This window comes from Falco peregrinus, chromosome 9, assembly GCF_023634155.1.
Source record: "Falco peregrinus isolate bFalPer1 chromosome 9, bFalPer1.pri, whole genome shotgun sequence".
Taxonomy (NCBI): Eukaryota; Metazoa; Chordata; class Aves; order Falconiformes; family Falconidae; genus Falco; species Falco peregrinus.
Window position 1 is genome coordinate 34,420,347 of NC_073729.1, and position 13,818 is coordinate 34,434,164.

Below are 13,818 nucleotides of genomic sequence, written 5' to 3' on the forward strand. Positions count from 1 at the left end.
TTGTTTAATCTGACTTCAAAATCATTGTTCGCCCCTTAAAATACCTTGGTTGTACGAGACAAGATATGATTCTTTAGGAGGCTGGCAGGGTGAAGAGAGGAAGAGAAAGAGGGAGACAGAAAGTCAACAGATCAATAAAAGCACTTTAGGATAATGGCTCTACCTTGAACAGACCAGGTCTGGATTCCAGGCCAGCCCCAGCACTGCCAGGAAATGTGCATTTGCATGAATGAAATGCCAAACCCACAGCCTGGCGGCAGAAGGTGAGGTTCTGGTTCTGTCCCCATCCCATTTCAGGGGTGCGTTTCCCTTTCTGCTCACCTTTGATCACAGCCGGTGTCCTGACCATAGCCAGCAGGACCAGAGTCAGGAAGCCTGGGCAACTTGAAGGTGTGGATTTGCAGCTTTTTGGAAAGACAGTAAAAGAAACTGTTAGGACAGAGTGGAGATAAAAGACAGGGGCACAGAGGTGTGCACATGGTGGTTCATCTCTTACCCCCCCACACCCCCTTTCTTTTCTTCATGCTGGGCAGTTACATGGAAATAAAGTGCCTGAGTCAAGTCAGAGCTGATTTTCCAGGAGTCAGCACCAATACACCATCTCCAAAAGGCTTCCTAACCTGATGGAGTTTTACTACAGTAAGGGCCCCATCTACTGCCACAAATTTGCAGTGAAACAACCCACGTATTTAAATAGCTTTTGTTCCCTTAAAACACTTCCATTAAATAACTCTCAACCATTCCATTCCACTTTCCATCTCTCACCCTCACTGCCACACAAGAGAGCATCCGTGAGCAACAGGCAGCTTCACCAAGCACAGCCACGATGTACAAGTTGGAGAAGGCCTCCCGACTTCTTTTTGTATTGCTTCAGGGGGTCCACCCATCCCAGTGGCCCACAGAAGACCGTCCTGTCCTCGTCCCCTTTCCCCCCTGCCTTACCTCCCAGACATACTAGATGAAGAACTAGTAAGTGACAAACAAGAAGTGGGTTTCCCAATCCATGCCATGTAGCCAAGCAGTCAGGCAAGGCTGCCCATGGACCGGGAAACATAAAGAAGTCATACAAAGAAGTTTACTTGCTTACTATAGGCATACAACCCGAGGTTAAAAGGTCTGGCACCTGTTTCCATATAGCCCAAAGCTTTGAGTTGCTCAGGAGTTTTTAAGAACATATTTGAAATCCATAATCTCATGACCATGACATAAAATCAACTGTTGGAAGCAGAACTGGGGCATGAGTAGACAAAATGGTTAATGCAAAGGGAACAGAATATTTGCACAAAAGTGACGTGGTTAACTATGGGGTGTGAGCCATTCTCAAGGTTTAACTTATACAGTTGGAGTTACTCTCGGGCTGGGGGATTATTTTGGAAGCTATCAACATTTTTCAGGGGAATTTTTTTTCCCCATTAGCACAGTAAAAATAGTCACACAAGTGGATGGCCCTATAGCCCGATACCTAGAAGCTCTGCTGGATGCCAGCGCTTCTGTGCCAAGGACCTTAATTCACCACAAGGTGCAAGAGCCCAGCAGGACACATGTAACGAATCCCTGCTACAGAACTGGCCACGCAGCCACCCTGCAAAGAACACGGCAGCTCTGCTTCTCAAGACCAGGTACAGGAAGCACAACAAAATGAGGAGAAACTGTAATAAGACAAACACCAAAGATTGTTTCTCTTTAATTACCCTCTCAGTATCTTTGCTCATCAGCTGGAACTCCCTACTGCTTTTTTAAAGTAAACAAAACAGTGAGGTTTTAATACTGACCCACCTCACTTCTTTGTTCTGACTGATTGCTGAAACTGGCCATAAATTGTCCATTTTGTGACATTCTGAATAGCCTCATTTATTCTGGATGGCACACATCTCTTTTTGTGAGTGCGCACACACACATGCACGCTTACACAAACACCACCTCCTCTCCTGCCGCAGAGGCGGCTGGGGCCAGGGATGGCCAGTGTACGGTTTTCAGCCCCATATTGAGTTTTGGCCGGTGTTGAGGTCCCCGAGGCTGAAGAGAAATAAAGCTCTCTGGGGGGGAAATGGCATGTAAACATCGCTCTTACGTTCACCAGCATGGAAAATGTTCCCTTCAGTTGAGGCTGGTGAACGAATCACGCGTGGAAGGGCTTGCTGGCGTGCAGGCTGGGAGCAAGCTTGCTTGCAACTGGGTGGTGGGAAACATTGCAGCATGCATCTGTACTTTCTCCTCTCTGAGCCAGTTCCCTGCCAGCCTGAGCAACCAGCAAGAGGGGAGCACTGCCAACCAGGTGCCCGCAAGCTGCTGAACCACGCCGTGCCGTTTCAGACCCTTAGCCAGCGTTTCAGACATGAAAGAAGCCTCACTTCACACTCGTCATACGAACCTGACAAAACACTAAATGAAGGAAAGATCTAACCAGCCAATCTAGCTTCTTTTTTTTCTCTCATAAAACTGAGTAACACGTAAGGAATACTTTCATCATGGTTACTGCAACTGCTTTAGATATAACATTCAATAAGTAAGCTATTTAATTCTAATCAGTGATTTATCTCATACACATAGGTCCCAACTTGTTGCTCACTTAACACCTATGCTATTTTTTCTAAATCAAACACCACTATTTTTCATCAACACATTGATGACAGACATGGAAGAGGGGGAGAAATTCTTTTCCCCGTGTAACACACGTGTTTCTGATGAATGCCAGGATGAGGAGTGCTTGTCCGAGGCAAGGGCCTAGGCACTCCGGCTCGGTGGCAGCAGGAGCAGCCTAAGCCCCTTTGGCCAGTGGTTTGGGACAGTTGGGAGCCTCCTGCCACCTCCACCTTCACCTGCCCTACTGGGCTCCTGCAGAAGGCGGCGCAAACAGCTGGGAAAACCAGAAGGGCTCTCGGGGCAAGCACAAAAATTCATTTTACTCATCGGGGAAGATGTTTAGATGCACAATTCATACGACCATCCATCAACATGAAAAGGAGAATTTCTCAAGAACTCTGATAGCACAAAATGTTCAGGGGAGTTTAAGAGGTTTTGTCTTTGGTTTTACATAGGATTTTTTCCTCTTCATTGCTGGTGGGAAAGCTTATGCCTTGAATTCTATAACTATAAACTAAATAATATATCAGGGTTTTTTCTGTCAGGCACGGCAATGGTACTGAATGTATGTAAAGTTTCCACTAAAGGTTTTTGTAACTTAATTTTCCTCTAGAGATTAGAGGAAGCCAGATATTCTGTTTCTTGCTGGAACTTGGCTGGTAGCCACACTGCGCTCCCTTTCTCTGTCATCCATCCCCAGCCCCCCCAGCCCCCGGCACTGTTAATCAGATGGCTGTATCTTCCCTATATTTCTCCTGTCAAGCTATTAAGGGGATATGGAAGAGAGAAAGAAGAGAATCAGCTGAGATATAAACCAGCCCAGCTCCCAGAGTGCCTCTCCCCCTGCTCAAGGTTGAGCTTGCTGTATTACTACTGCACACATTCCAGTCAAAGTGAAGGAGAAGTGTGCTTTCCTACACCAAGAATAAATGGCTGAAGTTTATTTTCCAGATGAAGAAGGGAAGGCACATATTCTGCATAGAGCCATCATGGACCTATAAAAATAGGAAATTGCAGCGTGGAGAGGGAGCAAAATCACTGAGCCTGGGCTACACGCTCAAAATACTCCAGTTTGGCCACGCCATGCCCCTGCCCACGCAGGGGAGAGCACAGTGCTGATGGGGAGTTTGTGTCATTCGATTAGCAGAAGGTTATCACAGCTCCGTGAGTTCTGGCAGCTTCCTTCAGTAGGGGATTGCTGGCATGGCCTCAGCAGTGAGTGGAGGTAGTTGGTTGGAGAAAAAGCTTTACGAGTTCCACAAAGAACCCCCAGACTCAAGTCAGACTTAGGGCTGAAAACATTGATTTTATCGCATCCCTCCATTGCCTTTGGAGCACAACGGAAACACCCAATCCAGACATCAACCCAATGTCTATGGAGAGCTTTGCCTCCCAAGGAAATGTTCCTAGGGGACCCATTCTTCACTAGGAGGCAAAACCAGCTCCCACCTCCAGATATCTTAGGACTTTAGAAACAGTTGGATCCCAATATTTTTGGCTGGGTCTACCTCCCATTCTTAGGCATACCAATAAATGAGGAAAAACAATAGTTAACACGGCTCAAACACATCAGAAACAAGAACTGCATGGTTGCATGGGTTTTGTTGCATGATTTTTTTGTTTTCTCTTTGCAACCAACCAGGTAGCAAGCTAATCAGGAACACCATAAAAATGCTTCATTTTCCTAGTAATTTGAGAGTTTGTCACTGCAGAGACCAGACCCTGTGTGCCAGCAGCACACTGCACAAAGACCGATTTTATTTCAGATGGGTCCACTTTGCTGTCCAATGCTCTGATTTTAAAGAGTACTTGGAGAGGTTTTTAAAAGACGCTCAGTGAGCTGTGAGCTCTCGAGCATCTTGGCAGTTTTGGAAAATGGAATTTAACTATTAAAAAATAAATTTACTTGGGTAATCCCTAAGTTCCCTTTGAAAATAAAATGTTCACATGCTAGATAAATATCTGTGGATAGGCATGATGACATGATGGGTTAGTGAACAGATTTTTTCCAAACCTATGTTAAACAGAGAGAGAGGAAAATCAAATTAATTTACCAATACCCATGTTCCTTATTCAGGCAAAACATTTACTCACTTCAAAAAGACTCTCAGAGTAAGGAAGGAGTTGATGACTTCTGAATGCACCTTAACAGAGTGTTTACTTGAGCCATCCCCTCTCTGGGTAAATTTGAGCTGATTTCTTGGTTTTAGACATGCTAATACAATATCAGCACCTTCTCTTTGAGGGATTTGTTTCCATTTGTACTTAGAAAGGGGGTGAGAAAAAAAAAAAAGACATTTCTATAAGTAACACTGCTAGAGAACGTTTAACACTTATAACAGCTTGTGTTTCTAGACTAACGTTTGACTGCAAAAAGTCCATGTGAAAGGAGGTGAGAAAGAACACAGGATGCCTGAAACAGCGAGCACACCTCCACGCCAGGGCTGTGAGTAGGAAAGCTGCAGCTGAGTTCTTCTCACACCCTTCCATATTCCATAAGGGACACAGCTTTCCCTGGTTCAAACACGCCTACTAGAGCATCCTCCCCAGCTGTCCTGCCCTTGCTCCAACCTTTTGTCTTTCACTTGCCTTTCCTTCTTTTATCTCTGTTCTATAACCATTATCTCCATCAGCATAACTCCTTAAGATACACCTAGACATCATTTTGCCAATGAATGCATTTCACACAACATTAGTCATATTGTACTGTGGATAATTTTTATGATATTGCTGTGCCTCTCCTTGGTACACTGTTACAGTTTAATTTGTACATATTCTGCTGCTGATGTAGTGTCACTCAGTTGTAACCAGAGAGACCATGATGATTCTGTATTATTGCAATGTATTCTCCCTAAAATAAGAAAATAGGGTGGTGGTGGGAAATATATATAGAGAGACTTTTCCTTAAGAGTAAGTTTGTTTGCTTTCTAGGATTAGTTAACTGCAAGACAGGCCTGCCTGCAGGGTCAGCAAAGAGCTGGACCCCAGCTTCACTCAGTGGAAAAGGATTTAGATTCAGGGTTACATCTTGGGCCAATTCCATAAATAAGTATATGCTGCAAATTTCTATTTTGAACCAATTTTTCACTAGAGTGTGAAGCCTTAAGGGTAGGGGTTCCGTATCTGCAACAGTTCATCACACCCTTTCCAGCTACTAGTCTTCACCAGACAAGGTAATACCAGCTATCTGCTTCCCTTCCCAACGCTGATACCCATTTTGTGGTTGGAGTTTAATGCTATAGATCAATTTTCAGCCCCAGGCATCAGTTTTACATTTAGACATGCAGAGCAGCACTGCTAGAGCCTGTCAACTGTTTTAGGTATTCAACAGCCAATATCAGTATCTACACAAAGAACTGGCCACACTGTTTTCAGTGCTTCTGCTCAGTGATCGAGTTTCCCATATGGAAATGTTTTGTAAAAATAAGGGATTACTTGGAAAGACACTGGGCTAACCCTGCTGAGTATCTGCTTTTCTTCTTCTTAGTTCTACAGCATGGAACGTTACTGCTGGTATTTTGGACAGTGACCATAAGGTCATAAGACTGAGTGAGTGATTGAGGCTCCTTCAGCTCTTTGTTTACCTCTAGAAGACAAAAGAAGTAATAATTTCAAATAATAAGCAAGAGTTTTGTTTAGTTCTTTAAAAGTACTAATTTATTTTTAAAAGGAGCTAAGTTTATCCCACGTATTTGAATGCTGCGTGACAGCGTAAGTTCCCTTGAGTAATGTCATCTCACTCTTGTTTCCAGCCAATCATAGTGGCAAACATTCTCCTCTGACCCCACCCCATTGATCTTAATCTAAAACTTATAAAAATATTTCTTGCCCTACAAATTTATTCCTCCAAGTTGAGTACATTAAGCAAACATGACTGGCTTGTTATACTGTACCACAAAGAGAGTTACTTAGCTCTGAAGATAAAATAATCTGAGTTGCTAAAGAAGAGTAAAGAAGAGCTAATCTCTTGGGCTGAGATCCCAGAAAGCATTTTGGTACAGTGAAGGTCTTGGGTGTTCACCTCCCTGAGCTGTTGTGAAACAGTCATGTTCTTGTGGGTTGAGCGAAATGCCAGTGCAAGGCGTGCCCTCTGTGCTATTTCAGGTTCTTATTCTGAAAGACTAACTCGGTATCTTAAGCCTCCACCATTTCCTTTAAGGAAAAGGGAGCTTTTCATCTTCTCTGAGGACTGGTGATGATCAAAGCCCTTGGCATACTTAATACACTTTGCATGCCCTGATTTTGTAGTGTGGACACATGCAAGGAGAAACTGTGATGCAACAATCTCCTATTCCTCCTTGGATCCTCTAAACCTGTTCAGTCACAAAAAACTGCCCTGAGAGGAGTGGAAACATGTCCATCTTCCAAGGCTTCCCCAAATCTCTCACATCAGCTGCTCTATCAAACACGTATTTAGAAAGGGAGTTAAAAGGGGCAGAGAGACTAAGCTCTGCAGCTGCCACCCATGTCGCGCCAGCCTGCACAGGGCTCACTGCATCGCCGTGACACCCTCCACCTCATCCGTTTATATCAGGGCTGTAGGCACCCCCGTCACATCTGCCTAGATTCATTTATGTATTTGTTCAGACATGGACTTTGAAAAATACTCTACACTATTTTATAACCGAAGGACTTATTTAACAAACTGCAGTATCAGTTAAGACCAGAAGAGGTTTGGCATGAGACAGCAGGTAAGCTAGAGATAAGAGGCTGAGCTAGGGGCTAACACGATCGTCTCGGATGGCTGAAAGGTGCAGACAGTGATTCTTCAGAGACTACATGGGTTTCAGGTCTGAACCTGAAATATTATAGAGTATAATGAGTAATTCTGGAAAACAGCAGTTTGATGCTGTAAAGAAAAATTTCTGATGTTATCCTACTCGACATTGTACCAAGAGAAAACCATACTGTAAGGTTAAAAAGTCTCAAATTCCATCTACAGGGAGATGAACCAAAAAAGACCGGTTTGTGAAGATGTAAATAATCAATCCGCTTCAGACTAGAAAGATGGTTCATAGTCATAATATTATTCGTCCTACGCTTATAAGAACCTGTTACATTAGTACTTTCACACAACTAGAGCACATATCCTTGACACACTGATATACACGTGGCTTCTTTAGGCAATTGTGCCACCTGGGAGACCCAGCAATCGTCCCACTGCCTACAGACACCTAGGTAGGTCCCTGGCCTTATTTTAAGTGCACCTCAAGAAACAAGGCCAGGTATTAGAAGAATGAAGCTCTCTCCTCAATGCCTGAGACACTCTTCCACACAAGAATGAACCCAGACCGTGCTGAAATGAAGGCGTTAAAATGTCCGTAAGCACTTGGCCCATGTAGAAGTCCTTATCATGCTTTGCTCTTGTGAATCAATCCTTTCAATTAAGGTAGCTGGGCGATATAATGATGTTTTTATTTGCAATTACAGTTTTAAATTAGGATCAATAGAAGCAGCTACAGCCCCACCATACCAAAATTCCTGAGAGGTTCGTAGGTTTTCAAAGAACACACTTCTGAAATAAACCCATCCGTTTTCTATTAAAAATACAATAAAATATCATAGGAAAAACACTTAGACCTTAATACAAGAAAAAGACTCAAGGAATCTTACTATTTGTTTTTAGGCATCAAGCCAGCAAGGGCTTCTTCCCTCTGGTTGCCTCCCTTATGGACTTTCCATGGTCACATCTGGAATAAAGCGTGTGGGCACCAGGCCAGGTCAAAGCTGACTCTGTCAGAAGAGGAAAAGAAAATACGCATCTATTAGTTACCATCCTGTATTCTTCACGTCTTCAGTGCAAAATTTTGCTTAATAGCAGGCTTGTGCTACAGACAAGTCTTGTTTGGGGTTTTGTGATCAATTCTTCCATGAAAGGATGCTGCGTACAAAAATACGCAATTCTTTCCATTTGCACAAATTGCGATTATAAAAAAAAAATAGTCATTACTAAATGGAATGTTAAATACAGTTTTCTAGGGAATTGAGGTTGTTTACCCTATTTTTAAGCAACCCCTCCAACAAATAATAAAAATAAAGACATGAGCTTGTGTCAAATCAGATCTTTTCTGGAATAAAATTACAACAAAATAAACTATTTCACGAGTTTCACATTTCGTAGCATATTTCATAGTTGTTGTACAAGTTGGGGTAATATCTGCTGTGATTTATAGAGCAACAGTGCTGTAAGAATCCTCCCTTCTAATTATAACTGGTTATGAGGTACATCACTCATATCAGACTGTAATTTACTTCCATCTCAAACATGATCTTTTTTTGCCTGTTTATTATCATAAACTGGCCACAGAAATGCTGATAAAGAGATTACATAAAATGTTATTAACTTAATCCCTTCCCAGTTGGAGTTCCTTCTTTTAATACAGACCTATTTTGACTCTTTGTTTACATGTTGCAGCGTGTCAGATGGTAAACGCTCTCTCTCATGGAAGGTTGTGCAAGAAAGCCTTTCCTATTCCATGTGCTACATTAGACAGAAAGGCTGACTTTGACAGACTGTGCAAAAGAACGTATAAATCCAATGATTACCTCCACTTTCATCAGGCAGTGTATGTAAGGGCTTCACATGTATGGAAGATGTTTCATTTGAATGCAAAACGTACTAAAATTTGTTGTGAAAAACACTTACGCTTTAAAAACATACCATAATTCTAAGAAGAAAGATGCCTGACATATATTTTGGCTGATTTCAAATTCATATATATTTTAAATGATCTATATACCCTAAGCTGTGCATTTTATACAACAGAATGATAACCATTTACCATTCCACTCCATCTAATCCACTGATGCTCCTGATTTATTGGCTAGTCGTGTATAATGCAGTACCCCTCCTGAAATTCATACTGTAATTTTTAATTTTTGTTGTTGCTGCTGCTGCTGTTATCTGGACGCAGCGCTTGTCATGAAGATACCATGGTCTTACTCACCCTGTAAACATAATTGATGCTATTGAATATAATAATTTAGTATATCATCCATCTCCAGTGCAGCTTGCCAGTACGTGACTTGTTCCTGCAGGTATCTGATTTGTATCATAGACGAGTTGGCTTGATTGCTGTTTTGCAGTAGAGTAATAGTTTCCTGGTTTCCACTGACATACTGAGTATCCCTTGATCACTCAGGTGATCAGTCAACACACAAGTTAATTATGGGTGAAGGGCTGTCTGAAGCCCAAAGATCAAAAGATATGCACAAGGTCTTCTCCAAGCTGTTATTCACAGTCTTAAGCATCAGGCAGTCAGGTGGGATTCCTCTCTCCAGCACTGTCCCTAAAGAAAGCGATATAAAAGTAGGAAACCTGAATTACAGCAGCTAAGAGACACAAAATGAGAATGCAGATTTGGCACGGTTGCCTGCACGGGGAAGATCAGGAGTACTTTCATTTATTTATTGTTTTTTTTAAAAAAAATTATAAATAATCCAGGGTAGCTGTTTAGAGGTGTACAACCTGACAGTTTGCCAGAAGGCTCTCACTTGCTTCCCTGGTTAAACTTCTTTGGTTTGAACTGTCATTACAAGGAAATTCTTACAAATATTGCCATCACCTTTACTTCCATGCACAAAGAATAGATTTTATTGGCAGAAATTGGGAGCTACTGAACAAAATCATTATAAGCCCTCCCAAAATATAAAGGAAAAGCAGTGCTCCCCAGAACTTTTTTCCCCATATTTTAACCACACTTAAAACTCAAATGTATGCGTTAACATTAGCAGCAGCTAATTATGATTACTATCCTGAATCACGTGTGGGAGACTCACTCCTTTGGGCCACATCCCACACTCCTCCCGGGAATGGGCATCACAGCACGGCGGTGTCCCTCCTGCTCCAAGGCTCCGTGAGCTGAATACAACTTGTTGGACAAGCCCGTTGAACAGATGGGACCTACAGCAATGAAGAGATCGTGGTGTCATGCTGCAGCCACATGCTTTTTGTGCATAGAAAGAAGAATCTGCCTGGCAGTAATGGCTGATGCTCACTGGAGGCTTGGGTATCAGCTCAACCTGCACCACTGATCTACACCTGTATTTCTGGTTTCTCTGTCTCTGTGGTTTTCAAGTTACTAGATTAAAGGAGACATAACCAGGCAATATGCCTCAAAGGTTTATTTCCTAAAATAACATCATTACTACTCCACCCAAAGTCACCCTGCCTTTATTTTTAAGGCAGAAGGAACTGAATCAACGAGTTGCAGATTTGAAGAGATACTACGTAAGGTCAAATGTCCAGGGGACTTTGGTGCAAGCATAACTCAGTGCGCACAGTTCCACATATGCTTTCTTGCATATGCAAGTAAACACTACAGATGCGCAACCCACTTGCACATATCTGCACATGCCAAAGGGATTTACACATGTTAATACTTGGAAAGCAAAGTGAGAATGCACATAAAATGGCATGCGCAAAGTACATCCATCCATGTGCTTATCCCTCTGGGTGCATCGCTGCTTGGATGCATTTCTAAGCAGAGAAGCAGTTAAAAAATTGGTATGTCACCCTCTCTCCAAACCCTAATGATTACGGTCTGTTAATTACACTGCATCTGTTGGAACCTTTAGCAAATAAATTGTGGACTTGATCTATTATTTATAATTACCAGTAGAAATTACAAGTAATGACTTAAAGTCACACTTATGCAAAGTGGCCAGCAGAAGCAAACCATGCCACTTTATCCCTTTCCTGCATCTTCCCCGTGCAAGTACCACATTTTGTGACAAAACAGCTATAATAACCTTTTCTAAATTTTACTTTCTGCAGATGGAGAGAAAGCAGTGAGAGAATATAAAGTCTCAGAGAGGAAGGAAAAGAACATTAAAAAAAGAAAAATTTTAAAATGTCATTTACAATTAGTCCCAGAGTAGCTCTGAAATACTGTAAGCCACATATTGCCATTGCTTTTAGCCAAGTTTCCCACAGCCTGGTGTTCACTGACAGCTTTTCAATGCCCAACAAATAGGTGTATGGCAGGGTCTGCTAGGGAAAGAGTCAACTTAGCACAGCTATGCCTTGAATTTAGGCTCTAATTATGGCATCTCTACTCCTGGTGTGAAATCCATATGGATTTGCCAAATCCCTGTGCTTTTTAGGCACTTAAATGCTTGTACAAATTCACAGAGCTGCTGATCTGCTCATGTGTCAGGAGGCAGCTGTCCGTCCTGTCTCGCACAGCGCTCCGAACCACAGCCCCACTTTCCCCACACCGCCCGTGCTCTACAAGCACTAACTGGCATTATTATTGCTACGGATTCTCCAATATAACAATTTGGCTTTCAAGCAAAAAGTAGATTTTATCCCCCCCCCCCCCCCCCCCCCCCCCCCCCCCCAACAGCTGACCCAGCAAACAATGCAAGATTTGAAAGTCAAGCTGGATCCTTTCTTCCCTGGCTTTCTCAAACCAGTAACATCAGTTCCTCAGAGCACATGGCAATTGCCCAGTGTAAACTGCAGCAGAGCTGCCACCCTCTTCTGTGTGACAGAACCAAGAGCCTCTACCTCTTATTATTATTACTATGGGACTTGAGCATTAGTTAACTGTTCTTTTTATACCGCTTTAGCCAGCCCACTTATTCACCAGAAAGCAAATAATCACTCAGGCTGAAGTTTATGAAACTTCTGGGATTCACAAATGTGTTTCATGAGTTTCTGGCAGTTGTCTAAATGTTCACAAATAATGTGATGCCAGTAATCAGAACAAGTCAAAACTTGACACTTCTATTCATAAATCAGGAGATGTTTTATTTTTACTGCTTGAACAGTTCTGTTCCCAAGCACGACTAGATCTGAACCACCAACCTGGAGGTGAAAGGACCTTTATTTAATGTATTTGTTTAGGTTTATATGAAACATAAAAAAGTGTCTATCCAGGACTCTAACCACCTTTGCCATATATTAAAAAAACAGGCCAACTCACACAGACAAAAATAAACTAGGCAACTTCCAAAAGCCAGAGAAGGCACAAAAAGCCTCTTGGCCAGAGACCTCAAATTTTTCTATATAAACTGAAAACTTTTGCACACACTATTTCTCTCTTCTCCAGAGCCTGGGACATGAGGAGATGTGTCCCTCAGGTCAGCAGAATTGGACTCTCCCAGGCTAGAGTGGAAAGAGAGCATTCAGTCATGCTCCTGCCGAGGAGATCTATCCAGTATTCTCTCCTTTAAATCGAAAGGACTCCAGCCAAGATGCCTCTGTAGCTTGCAGCTGCAGTGGTATCACTAGGGAGACAGAGCAATCTATTAAGCAAAGAGGCTCCAAGATCCAAGACCTTATGCCAAGAATCTGTTTCAGCCTCCCCCGCAAGCCCGCAGACACAGCGTAGGTCCTGCAGCACCAGCGTTGAGTGCTGGTGGTGAAAACTCCCACTCACCGCCCCGCTGACACGGCCGGCACTGCAGACCCGCATCCTACTGCTGCCCGAGGTTCCCCCCACGTGCACCCCCACCGTCCCCCCAGGACGAGGAAGGTGTCCCACTCTCAAACTTTACAGAGTAATTTCATTCAACCGGTTCCTCGTTCCATGGTCAGAAAATGGTAAATTTATGAGTTCAAAGATAGGAGAGGGAAAAGCAAGCCAACCTATGGCCTCCAAAATATAAAACAAATCCCTATTGGGATTTTCTACCACAAGGTAGGAGGGCCCTGCAGACCAAGTTCTGTCCTTCTGCTGCTGACACAGTCCCTTCTGGTGCCAGCGAAGAGCACTCTTCACTGTCCCACTCAGCCACTCTCTTCCCTTTCAGTCTCCTTTGGGAGTGGGGACAGGTAGAGGCAAGGGACACAAGGGCCAAGAAGGGAGGCACGGCTTTATAAAATCGGCTTTTCTCCTCGTATAGTCAGAATACACAAGACTTAATTACAGCTTGGTCTCTTAGAGACAATCCCAGTTCTGCTATAGAAAGATCCTTTCCAAAGTAAACACCAAAGCAACAGAGGATCAGCTCTTTGCTCTTCTGCATGCTGCAGAAAGGAAGTGCCCATAAAAAAGGTTGTAAGAGATCGTCATTCTCTGACATGCCGAAGGTTATATTTTCCAAACCCTCTACACAAACACAAAACACCACATTCTTCTTCTTCTTTTTTTTTTCTTCCCCCCCCCCCCCCCCCCCCCCCCCCCCCACCAGAGGCTGACAATGTTAGGAGAGGTTTCCATTTACAACACCGAGATGAGGTTTGTTTTGGGCAAGAAGTGCCAGGAGGAGACAGGTTGAGCAAAGACC

The 13,818-nt window shown here is 43.1% G+C and overlaps 1 long non-coding RNA gene across 1 annotated transcript in view; it reads right to left on the minus strand.

The window, feature by feature from the left end:
- LOC129785194 (uncharacterized) overlaps positions 1–13,818 on the minus strand; it is a 100,106-nt gene that overhangs the window by 78,014 nt on the left and 8,274 nt on the right. The window contains exons 2-4 of the long non-coding RNA XR_008748848.1: positions 10,348–10,486; positions 9,531–9,872; positions 8,197–8,316 (exon numbers count right to left, since the gene is read on the minus strand). This is a non-coding gene — a long non-coding RNA (uncharacterized LOC129785194). The remainder of the gene's footprint in view (positions 1–8,196; positions 8,317–9,530; positions 9,873–10,347; positions 10,487–13,818) is intronic.